The sequence below is a fragment of the Leptonychotes weddellii genome, chromosome 14, assembly GCF_054177405.1.
Source record: "Leptonychotes weddellii isolate Sample4059 chromosome 14, ASM5417740v2, whole genome shotgun sequence".
In the NCBI taxonomy this organism is placed as follows: Eukaryota; Metazoa; Chordata; class Mammalia; order Carnivora; family Phocidae; genus Leptonychotes; species Leptonychotes weddellii.
The window spans coordinates 52,042,985-52,056,960 of record NC_138382.1 but is presented as its reverse complement, the minus strand read 5'-3'; the positions used below and the strand labels follow the sequence as shown (position 1 = coordinate 52,056,960).

At 46.0% G+C, this 13,976-nt stretch overlaps 1 long non-coding RNA gene across 10 annotated transcripts in view; it reads right to left on the bottom strand.

Moving 5' to 3' along the window:
- LOC115937092 (uncharacterized) overlaps positions 1-13,976 on the bottom strand; it is a 47,763-nt gene that overhangs the window by 11,461 nt on the left and 22,326 nt on the right. For 5 of the 10 annotated variants that reach the window (XR_014140083.1, XR_014140082.1, XR_014140077.1 and 2 more), the window contains exons 2-8: positions 13,115-13,653; positions 11,974-12,309; positions 11,665-11,861; positions 11,106-11,163; positions 10,633-10,785; positions 9,761-9,882; positions 5,993-6,243 (exon numbers count right to left, since the gene is read on the bottom strand). This is a non-coding gene — a long non-coding RNA (uncharacterized LOC115937092). The remainder of the gene's footprint in view (positions 1-5,992; positions 6,244-9,760; positions 9,883-10,632; positions 10,786-11,105; positions 11,164-11,664; positions 11,862-11,973; positions 12,310-13,114; positions 13,654-13,976) is intronic. The other 5 variants (XR_014140087.1, XR_014140079.1, XR_014140078.1 and 2 more) reach the window with 5 other exon arrangements.

The window sequence follows — 13,976 nt, the reverse complement described above, 5'->3', positions numbered from 1 at the left end:
ATCCATTGCTCAGAAAGCAGAGTGCATTAGAGATATGGCAACAGGAAGATCTCCAAAATATATTACTTAGTGGAAAAAGCAAGCAGCAAAATGATACGTGATTAATACCCACACAAGTGTAAATGCATCAAGAGGGGAGAAGAGTGTATACCACACTTCCTCCAGGGGTGGGGAGGAGTGGGGAAAGGTGAGCTCCACTCTTCTTATGTATCACATCTGTCATTTGGTTCTTCTACCAAAATAAAAAAAAATTGAATTATTATATCATTTGAGTAATGTCTGGAAACATGCATTAGGCATCATCACTATTACTGTGTGGTGGGAGGATGGGACAAAAGGGAAGAGGGGCAATGAATTGCTGATTCTCATCTCTCGGGGTTTAGGGTCCCTGACCTTGAAATTCAGACTATTCGTACCCCACAAAGGGGTACAAATAGTGTGGAGAGGGCTCAGATGGAAGGTGCCCATCTTTTGGTCACTGTGTATCCCCCCTGGTGCTGGGTGGCTCTGCTTCCGTGTCACTGGTCAATGGACAATCCCTTGCATGGTCAGCTCCCGATCTGAGCCATCTCGGACACCGTCATTCATCACTCTCGCAAGGGACTTCAAGATGCCTTCCTATCATTATGACATTGGCTTGCATATCCTCTTTATATATAACTCAGGGATTTTGAATAAGCAAGGACGAAGGTATCTGGTCCGGCTTTCTCAGGGCAGGCTCCTTCCTCAGATACTTTGACTGCCTGGCTTACCACCCCCACCTGCAGCCCCAGTCGCACAAGCACAGATGGAAAAAAAATGTATACCACAACCTCAATACATGGCAGCTCATAAATCAGCCCTTAAATAATCACGAGTCTGTGGGAATCAATACTTAAGACCCCAAAATAAAATTCAGAATTGCAATGTCACTGTAACCGTTATTAAAATAATTAGCAGGCATAATATTTTGCAGTTATCAAGTACTTCCAATTTATTATTCAAAGTATCTTTACACTAACTGTGAGTTGTACAAGACAGGGTTTTTTTTTTCCCATTTCATGAGTTAGGAAACTGAGGCCCAGAAAGGCAATGTGATTGCCCAAAATCTTATCGCTAATAAGAGACAGCAAAGACTGCATATAGGTTTTCTGACTCTAAAATATGTGCTCTTTCTACGTCAGTCCAGCTCGTTCCAAAATAATCAGTACTACCCCATTTATTCAGGATCGAACCTGGTAAATTTAATGCTCAGGAGCATTGTCCTTGCACCAGAAATGGAGGGAAACCGAGGCCCCTACACCAGCCCCCAGAGCAGCTCTCTTGGGCTCCTCGCCCTGGGGTTCATCTTTTATTCCGGAGGCCCTCGCCTCAGTAGGTCATTCCCCATCTGACTCATTGGGCTTCTCTGCCCCTGGCCGACCAGAAATAGAGAATCTGAGCGGTGGGAGTGGGGGCAGGAGGGACCTTTGAGACACAAGCTGTGCTATCCTCATTGTTGTTACTCAAACATGAAGCTTTGTTCTCCGATGCAAATTTTGAGACGTTGGTGCCAATCTGTTCCGAACAAAAGAATTTTCGTCTGAAAAAAACAAAATTTGAGATGGGAAGTCTGGCTTTTCCTAGTTGCTCTTTTGAGCATCTGCCTCTCCCCGCACCACCTCCCCCCCAAACGTTGGATCTCTCCCAAAGGTAGACGCGAACTTTGAGGAAAACTTCTTGGGCTGCTTACCAGTTGCAGAAGTCAAGGAGCATACAGAGCGTCATTTGTCAATGTGACTAAAATAAACATCCTTACAAAGCTTGGCAAGTTGAACCGGCTGACCCTAAAGGCCCTCCCCCAACACCTCAAAGATGGTAGGGTCCTTGGTCTCAGTGGATATTTATCAAGCCCTTACCCTCTACTTCTTCTAAATGGAGTTGTCCATTGGCTTTATTGTCACAATATTATATTAATGGCACTGTCTTTTTTTAAGATTTATTTATTTATTTTACAGAGAGTGAGAGAGAGGACGGGGGAAGGGGCAGAGGGAGAAAGATTCCCAAGCAGACTCTGTGCTAAACACGGAGCCCTACACAGGACCAGATCTCACAACCCTGAGAGCATGACCCAAACTGAAACCAAGAGTCAGTCGCTTAACCGACTGAGTCAGCCAGGCGTCCCAATGACACTATTTTAAATATAAATTTATTTAGCAAATAATTATTTAACTGAAGTGTGCTTTTCCCATGTCCTCTTCTAATACTCAGCCATAGACCAAAAAAAAAGTATAAATGGACCAAATTCTTATTCTGCTAAACTATACTGAATGTCATCAGCATACAGATGCATGTTGATATACGGATTTTCTAATCACTCCAATAGCTATATAATATTTCATTCATGGTTATATCTCAATTTGCTTAATATTTTATTGTTGGACATTGGATTTGTTCATAGTTTTATCTGAATTACAAATAATGCTTCGATGAGCATCTTGGTGCATAAGCTCCTTTATCTACTATTGAATGATTTCCTTTAAAACTCTAGGAATGAAAGTACTGCATTGCAGGACATGGGCATCTTTGTAGTTCTTCTTAGGTCTGACAAACAAAGTTAATCAACTAACCTGAATATTGGACATTGACTTCAATTTTGCTACTACTAATCACAACTATATTAGTGGGTTATTTTTATATTTTAATATTTTCTTTGTCAATCCTTTGTTCAATTTTATCTGCCTTAAAACAGCCTCATTTATCTTTCTCACAATCACAGAGAAGGAGGCATTTAAAATATTTAGAAGAAATATATATATATATATATATATATATCTCATATTTAAGTTCAGATGAAAACAACATATCACCTACCAGCTCATATGATAAATATCAAATAAAGAAGTCAGCCTATATGTGCCACTTTCAGTAATGGATTTTTCTCCTTGCATCAGAGGAATGAGTTTTTGTATCCAAATGCCTCCCTCACTGATTTCATAGGCCTGAAGGAAGGAAGTATGGCTATTGAAACAAAAAATTTCCAAGCCCCATTGAATCAGAATCTCCAGAAGGGCCTGGAAATCTGCTTTGCATGGGTTAGAGTTGGGTTGAATTTTAAATAAGCCTCCCAAGTGATACTTGTCATCAGGGGAGTTTGAAAGCACCAGTGTTAGACCTTGGGTCATGGGTGATGGCCACAGGGAGTCAAGATTTCTGCTCACCTGAGAGAATTCATGAACAATCAGACCCACCTAGTGATGGGAAGGCTGCCTGGAGTCACCTCCTGTCCCTGGAGGTGTCTGCAGTCCACACAACCAGAGCCAGCTCCCCCGGAGGCTCTGGAGTGCATCACAGAAGCTCTGGTCCCCTTGGACCTGGGAGCCCCCTCCCGCCAGAGCTCTAGGGCTCCTACAGGGTGCCTCACAGGAGCAGTAGGATGAGGGGTCTTTAAGCAACCTTTCCAACCTAGCACTGCTTGATTCTGCAATTTTGAATAGTAAAAGAAATAGTTCACAAATGCAGCTTCAATATTTTCCTATCCATCTTTCCAAGAAGACATAATACAGACTTTATTTGAAATGGAACTGGAAAGTAAAGGCTAGTTGAGACTCACTATAATCAGGATATTCCAGGTCTCTCCACCACCTTCCCCTCTGTGACACCCTTTATGACACCCCAGTAAGTGGCCCTCGAGCCTCTGGTGAGGACTCGGTGACTGAGCGCTCCCTGACTTCATGACAACCCTTTCACAGGATCATGAAAATCATTCTTCACCAACACTTTATACTGAACTGGGGGAAACTGAGTCACTGGCATACCTGGGGTTAAAGCCCTGGCCTCTTGACTTTTATCTAAGTCCCTTTCTGTGAGTTCACCATGCTCTATCTGCTTGGGGAGTAAGGGAGCTCAAATCTGAGAACTTGTCCTCTAAAGGACTAACCTGCAAGTGCTTTGGTTAGCCCAGGTATGTGCATAGATTCCAACTTTCTTGGAAACTTCTTACTGAACCGTCATTCATTACACTAAATGTTCAGCAAAATGTGAAGACCTGTGAAACATGGGGGTCGGGGGGCGATGAAAAGCAAGGAGACAGGCCACAGCTATCCTCTATCACTTTGTTCTTCAGAGCTGGGTGTCGATCAGCAGCATCCCCTAGAGATGCAGCATCTCCCCACCGCCAACCGCCCCCCCGACCCCACCCCAGCCCTAATGAATCACAACCTGCACGAACAAGCTCCCAGGTGATTTCTAGGCAAAGCATGTTAACATCTGAGAAGCACTGCTCTGGAGCACTCACAGAGATAAAGAACATTATTTAAAAATTTTTACAATAAAAGTAATAAAAACCCATTGTAGAAAATTTGGAACACGTCCCCCCCACCCCACTCCCATTGTTTAGGGAGGAAGATGGGGGCAGAAGGCAGCTTGCATGGGAATATAATCAGGCTCTTGCACGTGATGATGGCAAAGCCTCTCCCAGTTCTTTGTGTAATTAAGGGGGCAGCCATCCTAAATCCAAAACGACTGGTGTGGGGTAAGGTGGGCAGCAAAATGGTGAGAGAAGTGGAGAGATTTGCTAAGACAACCTTGACTAATGACATGCAGCACTCCCGACTCTGTGGGCAGGACCAGTTTTGTAAACTAGGGGGCAGGTAGGAAAACGTGTCCCTTCTTCCTTGTGCCTTGCATCTGGACTGAGTCTCAGGGTCCTCTGGGAGCTATCTAGACCAGACGGCTGAGATGGTGCGAGCCCCGCTGAGGAAGGGAAGTGACCCTGAAGGGGTGGACAGTCCCCCTGCCCGGGGTTCCCAAGACTGTGGAGATTCCAAGGGAGTTGCTAAGAGATGAGGGGGCTTTTCAAGACAAGAACAAGGAAGAACAAGTCAGGAAATGAGATCTGTTTACCTGCCCTTGAATGTGGGAAAAGCAGATGCCGAGCAGAAGGGGATTCACCCCACGTTCGGCCTCTCCCACCCCCCTCCATCCTCCCGAGCTGAGAAGGTTTTCAGTCATAAGCCAGGCTCCATTCTGCACCCAGCGTTCATAGTACTTCACTCCATTGACAGCGGGACATCAAAATTCTCTCACATGGTTAAAAATTCTTGGAAAACACCATTTTAAAGACAGTATCATTACCACATTTTTTAAGAAGTATTTCCCATTTTGGACTGCTCTATTATTTCTATTTTCACCATTATATGTGGTGCTGCAATAAATCATCTTTATTTATGTGCCCAATTATTTCTTGTTTTATTTACTTAAACTTTTTCCTCATTAAAGTGAACCATACATATAGAAAAATGCATAAATCAAAAGTGTACAGTTTAATGACTTTTCACAAAGTGACTACCCCATAGAACCACCACCCACATCAAGACATAGAAGATTACCAGAACCCCCGCTCCTCTTATACCCCACATCCCATCACAACACCTCCCCCGCATAACATTATCCTAACCCTCAACACCAAGAGATTGAATTTATATAAATGCAAATATTTGTATAATACCGTATTTATATACTGTGTTTATATAGTATATAAAACATTATATATTTATATATTTGCTTATTTCTGTTGTATAAATATAAATGTATATTATATTTGTATGTTTACTTATATATATTTTTTTAAGATTTTATTTATTTATTTATTTGACAGAGAGAGACATAGCAAGAGCAGAAACACAAGCAGGGGGAGTGGGAGAGGGAGAAGCAGGCCTCCCACGGATCAGGGAGCCCGATGTGGGGCTCGATCCCAGGACCATGGGATCATGAACAGAGCCGAAGGCAGACGCTTAATGACGGAGCCACCCAGGCACCCCTGTTTACGTGTATTTTTGTACTCATACATCTTATGTATATTTATATCTTAGATATATATTTATATATCATCTACAAATAAATTTATATTTGAACATATATAAAATTCACTATGTCTTGAATTTTATATTGAATTTTATATTTTATATATAATACATATAATTTTATATCAAAATAAATTTTATGTAAAATTCAAATATAAAATTGTACAGACCTTGAATCTGGTTCCTTTTTGCCTAGCATTATGTTTGTGAGATTCATGCATGTTTCTGCTCGTTGCAATCCTTCATTCGTTTCCATTGCTACATATTATTCCATTCAGTGAATATCCACAACTTTTCTTTTGTATCCTGTTCAGCGTTTCTAGTCCTTAGCAGGAGCAGCAGACTGCTTCAAGCTCCTCCATCAGAGCCAGAAGCCGAAGTCCACTTTATTCTTTTTGTTAACTTCTAAGAAGTAGAATTCCTGGACAAAAAGAGACAAACATTTTTTTAGGCCACTGCAGACCACATACTGCTAATTACTTTCCATAAGAGCTGTGACCATTGACACTCAAGGAAAAACATCCAATTCTTTTGAGGGGTGGGTGTCAGGAGGCCTCCTAAGGAGAGTAACAATTCGTAAAACCTAGTACTATTTCATAGTATAACTAATACATAAATTATAAATGTTAAAATGCTGGTATCACGTTTTATAAATCCCTGTGTGCTAGTTTATCTTTTCATTCTCACAGTCTCTGAGAGGTAAATGTTATTAGTGTTCCATTTTAAAGACGAGGGAACTGTGGCTCAGAAAAATTAAAGCCAAGGGCTGAGTCACATGGTTAATGAATAGCAGAGCATGGGTTCAGGCCCAGTTTCTCTGCCTCCACGGATAGTCCTCCTGATCTAAACCAGGCTGTATCTTGCCTAAGTTGCTAAAGAAGTACATTCCAGACACACAAGACAAAACTGGATGCCATGGAGAGGGGCATGTCACCCCCTGGTATGGAAATGAGCATCTTTGAAAGACCAGTTCAAATGTCACCCTCTTCCAGTTGGGACCCTCCCCCATTCACCCAAGTGGAGCCACACCTGTCCCAGGAAGGAGTTTTTGCCAGCAGATTCCTGAAATATCATTGCTGGGATCATTTGGACCAGGGATTGCGAAGTAGGAAGCACACATTAGCAACACTCTTCCCTCCCATGCCAATAGCAGACATAACTAATCAATCACCATCCAGCCACTGTCTCCCACGCTGAGCCCACCTCCATCTCACCTGCCACCCTGGCCTTGTCTCTGTTCCTTGGATGTGCCCACTTCCATCCTGTCTGTGCCCTGAACATTTGGTGCAACCAGATCTCCCCGTGACTGGACCTCTTTTGTCATTCAGGTCTCGGCTCAAAAATTACTTTTTTTTTTTTAAGATTTTATTTATTTGACAGAGACAGCGAGAGAGGGAACACAAGCAGGGGGAGTGGGAGAGGGAGAAGCAGGCTTCCCGCAGAGCAGGGAGCCCGATGCGGGGCTCGATCCCAGGACCCTGGGATCATGACCGAGCCAAAGGCAGATGCCTAACGACTGAGCCACCCAGGCGCCCCAAAGATTACTTTTTCACAGAGGTTTTTGCTGACCCCTCCCATCCCCAATCTAACGTAGCATCACTTTCTCTGATTTGTCTTGCGTAATATCATCATTTTTAAAATTTAACTTATTTGTCTGTTTTTGTAGCTGTTATTGTTGCTCTTTCCTGAAAACCGAAGCCTCTTCTGATGTGTTCACTTGTCCCTAGTGACTAGAAGAGTCCCCAGTACTTAGTAGTCGCTCAACTAATAGTTGCTGAATGAGTCAGTTAATCAAATGCATTTTTCTGCTGAGTCCAGGTATGGCATTAAAACCCTTCCCATCACAGCATTATGGCCACTTGCTACCAGTAATCAGAATTTGAGACAAAGGATGAAAATTTTTTCTAGGCCTAACTCCTCTAATTCCCCATTTTATAGATGGGGAAACTGAGACCCAAAACAAGAGATACGGCTTTCCCAAAGCCACAGAATGAGCGACGGTCAGAGCTGGGACTGATACCAGCTCCTCTCACCCCCCCATCCTACCCACCCACCGCCACCCCTACTCCACTTCCACATAGCCATGCCAGAAAAAGCTATCGTAAACTGTCAGCCGCAAAGCAGAAGAGCAGACCCATTGTGCTCCAGGAGCTTGCCTATGAATTATGCACCTAATTACCAGCTGCCTTTTTTTTTTTTTTTTACCATTCTGCAGGTAAAAGTCTGATCACATATAAGATTCTCCCTGTGTTTCCGTGGATACAAAGTGATCCTAATTTCAAACTCCTTTGCAAATGGCAAATGAGTGAACTTAATTTTAATAAAAACAAGGAAAATCATACGTGTGAGCTTAATAAAATCTAATTTAGGCAATTTGGAGCTCATAAAATAAAGCCTTTATGTAAAAACTAGCAATTAGCTTCATGAAACAATATGATAAAACCTTGGCCTTGGGGAGGGTTGGGGGCCAGAGGACTCCAGGGATAAGGAAATGTGGCAATATTGTAGGAAGGCTAAAGAGGCAGGGGTGCATGGTTCTTGGTGTCAGAGAATTTGGGTTCAAGTCCCCAAGGTACCACTTAGTTCTATGACCTTAAGCAAGTCACTCTCCCTCTCTAGACCCCAGTGTCCTTGTTTTTTAAATGAGGCTAATAAAACCTATTTTACCTTGTAGGATGGCTGTACAGACAAATAGAAAATGAATAGGCAAGAGCTTTGTAAAAGTGTCCAACAATTAACGTTCTATCATCTCACTCATCTGCATTCTTCCTGGCAAGGAGAGGCAGGGACCGCATAAGCCAGGTCACGGGCTATGGCGTGGAGTGGAGCCGGAGGCCAAGTGCGAGACCCTCCACATTCACCTTGCACTAAGGTATCAAGGACCCAGAGCAGCCTGCAAGACACAGCGCCCACAGGTGGTTCACAGGAACCAGAAGCAAATCCACAAGTCAGACTGAGCCTGAGGACGTCCTGGGTCACTGCGGAGGCAAATCTGCTCCACCGACAGACCGATCCCCTTCACATACACATCTTTGCAGGCAAGCTGTGTCATTCTCATTTTACAGGTGAAAAAATGAACCTCTGGGAGGTGCTGGGGGTAAACTCAGGTTCCCAAACCAGGTGACCCTGTCAAGACTCAAGCCAGGTGAACTGATCCGATTCACCGTGCCCCTCCCCCTTCTGCTCATCTCCACCTCCGCAGCTACAAAAGCAACTGACCGTGAGACTGAGAACCTGGTCTCTGTTTTTGTCTCTTCTTCCCCAAGGGCCCTGGCAGCTTCTATCAGAGCCGCTGGGACCCACGTGCCCAAAGAGCATGGTCTTCATCACAGAAGCTCTAGCAAGCCGGGGCTTTTCCCGGTCTCTCTCCCAAGCAACCACTACTCCAGGCAGAAAGCAATTTCTTCCTAGTGCCTTCCCAGAAGCAAAGTGGGTAATTAATTGCACTGAATAACACATTAAATGTACTAATAATTGGGTAGTCACAGCAAAATGATTACTTTGAAGAAATATTACCAATTCCCTGTTGTTCTTAAGATTTCTCCTTATTTATCATTACCATTTTAATCAATAATAGTCACAATACTAATAAATCCATCTTAATTTTAATTGTGTTCAATTGAATATACCAGTACTTGAGTATTCTGAGCATACTTCATTATTTATATTAATTTAAGATCACTTAAAGGCAAATTACGTAGTTTGTACTTTCAGGGAGGGAGGTAATTATGACAAAGTTTCTCCAGATTCAGCATTTTCAAGCACAGAGTCCTGTGAGGTGTCAGGTACCTGCCCTTTTCTGTTAGGTGAAGGGGTCACAGATGGAGAAGATGAAGCAAGACTCTCAAAGACCCCACCCGAATTAGCATATCCTGGCCTTTTTAAAAAGGCTCGGGTCTCTGAAAGTATGATTAATAGCTCAGCGGCTTTGTCTTTACCTATGCCGCCCCCTCATTAACGCGGCATCCATCCGTTCATTCAGCAGCACCAAGACGGCATGTTCGGGACCAGGAGTCAGGGAGACGAATGAATGAGACGAGGTAGAAAGCATCCAGAGGCCCTGAAAGAGATTCAGATAAAGAGTGGCAGTAGTCAACAGGCAGAAGAGGTCAATGACGTGCAACTGAAGGACGCAGGGATACTTCTAGACGCAGAGGCACTTTCCTAGGTCTTGAGGGTTGGGTAAGAGTTGGCAGGGAGCCAGCCAGGAGGCTCCCAACAGACTAAGGGTTTCCAAGGGTAATGGCAGAGGTGATATTAGTGAAGGACCGGAAGGAAGAACATGGCAAGGGTAAAGTTGACCCTCAGGCATGGCTTTGATTGAACGATTGGGGGTGAGTGATGCCTCAATGAGGGAGGAGGGAAACTAGGAAGAAGAAGCCAGGTCTAGGAAGTAAGAAAATGGGTTTTCTTAGGGACACACTGAGTTTGAGGGGCCGTGGAGCAGCCAAGGAGGAGACACCTAGCAGATTGAGGGGAGAAGCTGGCTGAAGCCCAGAGCGGTGGTCAGCACTGGAGAAGGAGGTCTGGGAACCTCAGGAAGTCAGTCCCATGGGAGAGATGGATGACAGTCAGAGTCCTTGCCTCTGTGGGCTTCAATGTCACGGGTATGCACATGGTCATGTCCGTGAGTCCCTCGGACGGCCCAGCCTAGGAAGCTCCTTCTCCCCTCCTCTGCCCAGGGCCTGGCATACAAGGCATATCTTTTAAATCAGGTCATATTGAATTGAAACTACACAACAGCTATGTTGTCCCTGGCCGCATTTTGTCAGGGCGTCCGAATGCCTGAGGGAGTAGGTACGGGAGAGACCTGCCCAGAGCAGTGGTTCTGGGAGCTGAAGGTGTCGGCAGTCGTGGGCAGGTCTCTGTCTCCAAGCTGCTCTGCATAGCTGGGATGTTGAGTTCTTGCACCTGCAGTGATTTGCTGGGGTGACTGCAACGGATGCTAATGATTTCTAGAAACCTACAAGTTGTAGGAGGAGAGGAATTTAATGTGAAAGAGGCTCCACCTCCTGGTAATATTCAAAACCAACATTTCTTCAGCACTTTACAGTTTATAAGCTTATGTCGGCTTTTAAAGTCTCATTTAGCTCGATATCTTGATCTGGAGGGTGCTTACCTGAGGTACCTGCAAATGTAAAGACAATACTCAGGCGTATAGTTAAGATTCGCACACCTCATTGTATGGCAGTAAAACCCTCTAAATAACCTCTCATTTCATCCTTGTAACCATCCTACGATGCTGGCGTCCTTCTTAGCCGCAAGTGAGGCTGGGCGACTCACCCTAGGTGCAGAGCTGGGGTACTCTCCGGCACAAATCCCCCAGGTCCGATCTGGATGCCTAGGATGATAATGACATTAGTAGGGCTTAGAAGGACTGAGGAGGGGGCCATTGTGGTGTCAAAAGGCCCATGGAGATCTTTGAGGCTGAGATCTACTGTCTCCATTCAGCCTACCCCTTCCCTGGGACCTAGGTTTGGCCTGGGAAGACATTTTTTGGGGGGTGCCCATTTCTCTTGGACAGAAGCTCAGGACAGGCAAAGTCCCAGGAGCCTCTGCATCTCAGGAGTCCTCCAAGTTGCTCCCCACTGAGCTCTCAAAGCTCCTTTGGGAATTTGTACAAAATAAATAGTACGAAAGAGATTGCCAACTGGTTATTTACCATGGCTTACTGTTCATTCAAAAACGAGCAAATATCAGAATCTATCAGGTCCTTGGGCCTCTGGGAGGGAATAGGGCTGGCTACTCCTTTCCCTGCCCAGTGTGGAAAACAGACCCTTAAAGAAAAAAAAAGAAAGAAAGAAAGAAAGCAATAGAATGTGAGAAGTAGAAGAATACGCACAGTGCTGTGGAAATCTTGAGCATAAAGTAACCAATTCTGCCAGGAGGAGTCCAAAACATGGGGCTTGAGCTGGGCTTCTAAGTATAGTAAAAACCTTGGTGAATGGAGAAGGATGCGCACTCCAGGCATAGCATACGAAAATCCGCCGAGGTGAAAGGGTATCAGATGAAGTCAAGGAGAGAGGATGTGGAAAGAGGCTGGAGAGGTAAGAAGGAGGTCAACCAAAAAGGGCCCAGGAACCTGGTTCCTTTCTCTCTATCAGCAAGGATCCATTCAGGGTACCCCCATGCCCCTCAGGGGGAGAAGTACCTGTGGTTTCAGTGGACCTTTAAAAATGTTTGCAATGCGGGTGTGGCAAGCCTCTGTTCTTGTCCTCCTGCCAGCAGCCAAGCCGTGAGTTGGCACACCCTGACGGGGAGCTATGGAGTGTGCCATTTGTATGGTTTATGATGCTGCCATTGACACTTGGGAACTGTTCCCTCTGGAGTTTGAGAAAATTAGTCCCCTCCATTTATCTCCAAGTTTCCAGCCTCAAGATGAGATTGAATCTCTGTCAGGTATCAGCTTTCAATGTGATGAATGGGCTCTTGGTTTCTGTCTTCATGTCTGCAAGGGCCAGATTCCCAACTGGGGTGACTGATCCACCTGGGGAAATAGCATTTGAAAGACATGAAGGACAGAGACCCACCCGCAGCTCCCCAGGGATCAGGTTGCAGACAGGGCTCTGACAACAAGAAAAAAAAAAAAATCTGACATCTTTTTGCTCAAGCTAGATGCTCTTGAAACAATATTCTCCCAGCTCTCTAGACCAGGGATTTATTAAGCTATCAGCAGCTGACTCTGAAGTAAACCACATTCGTGGCTTTATATTCTCACTGGTCCTTCCACCTTCCCCCAACCCAGCCAGCCTCCCCCCACCCCTTAATCTGAGGCGCTCCACGTAGGCCACAAACAGGTCGAGTCCTATGGTTTGAAAACCAGAGCTCCAGTCTCTTCTCTGCCAAGTTTTTAGGGCAAGACTCCCTAAGGAGCCTGCTTTCCCACCTGCAAAATGGGTGTGCAAGCAGCTGCCCTAAGGGTTGACTGATTTGCTCGTGTATTATTCATCTGATCCACTGTATGCCTCTACTTCAGACGCTGCACCAGGGTCTATAAACCGCCCCTTCACTCTGGAGGTCCAAGGGGAGAACCAACTCCCTGTGGCTGTGTCAAGTGCACCCCCGTGCGTCTTAATCAACATTCGTCTGGTGGTCTGACGCCCAAAGTGCTCCCGACAGGAAACCACCACAACGTTTAGGTGCACAGGCTTTGGAGTTCCATCTGGGTCACTTACAACCTGCCCTTCCAGCGCAGTATCCCTAAGTTCCCCGGCCTTGGTGTTCTCATCTATAAAACGGGACCAAGAGCTCTCTCCGCAGAGGGCTCTGAAGGAGTAACTGGAATAACGCACCTAAAGTCGTTACCAGAACTGGCTGGCACGTAGTAAGTGCTCAACAATGTCATGATGAGGGTCGTCATCGGGATCATATTTGAGAGCAGAAGAGCCCGGCAGCCCGAACCACTGGGCTCAGGGGAAGGGCACGGAGAAGAGTGAGCGAGCCGCGCGCGCGGGCCCCACGTAGTGCCACGGATTTCTCTGTTTATCCCTCGAGGCTTCCTTTCAGCGTCTTCTTCCCCGACAGCTGCTCTGTCAACAGTCCATATGCCACCTCCGCTATGGAGCAGCTTTCGAGAAGGGGCTGCCAACCCTGCAGGAGAACTTTGACGAGGAGTTCAGGGGCGCGCGCGGGATCCATCTCTCCGCCCCCCGCGGGCCTCTGGTTCCTTCCTGCTCCTGCAGCCTCCCCCGAGCCCCTCCGGGGAGCGCAAGTGGGCCCGGGAGGGAGCCGCAGGCAGCCGGGGCTCGCTTCCCAGCACGGTGTGCACGTGGTGAGGAGGCCAGCTGGAGGAACAGGAGGGGACAGATGCCACGGGGGCCCAGATTTGTTCCTGCAGGAAGAATGCAAGGAGCTAATTGTCTCATTACCGGGGATCCGTCTCTCCATGGCCCTGCCACGCCTCGTGGGAAGAACTCCGGGGTTTGTGAGTGTCAAATAGCAGGTGGGCAGCTCTGGGACGGATCGGGGAGGAGGTCCTTATCCGCCTGTACTGCAGCCTGAGCTCTACTCTGGGCCCCCAGGCCTCGGAAATACTGCTTCAAAAAATTCCACCGAGGGGCGCCTGGGTGGCTCAGATGGTTAAGCGCCTGCCTTCGGCTCAGGTCATGATCTCAGGGCCCTGGGATCGAGCCCCGCATCGGGCTCCCTGCTCCT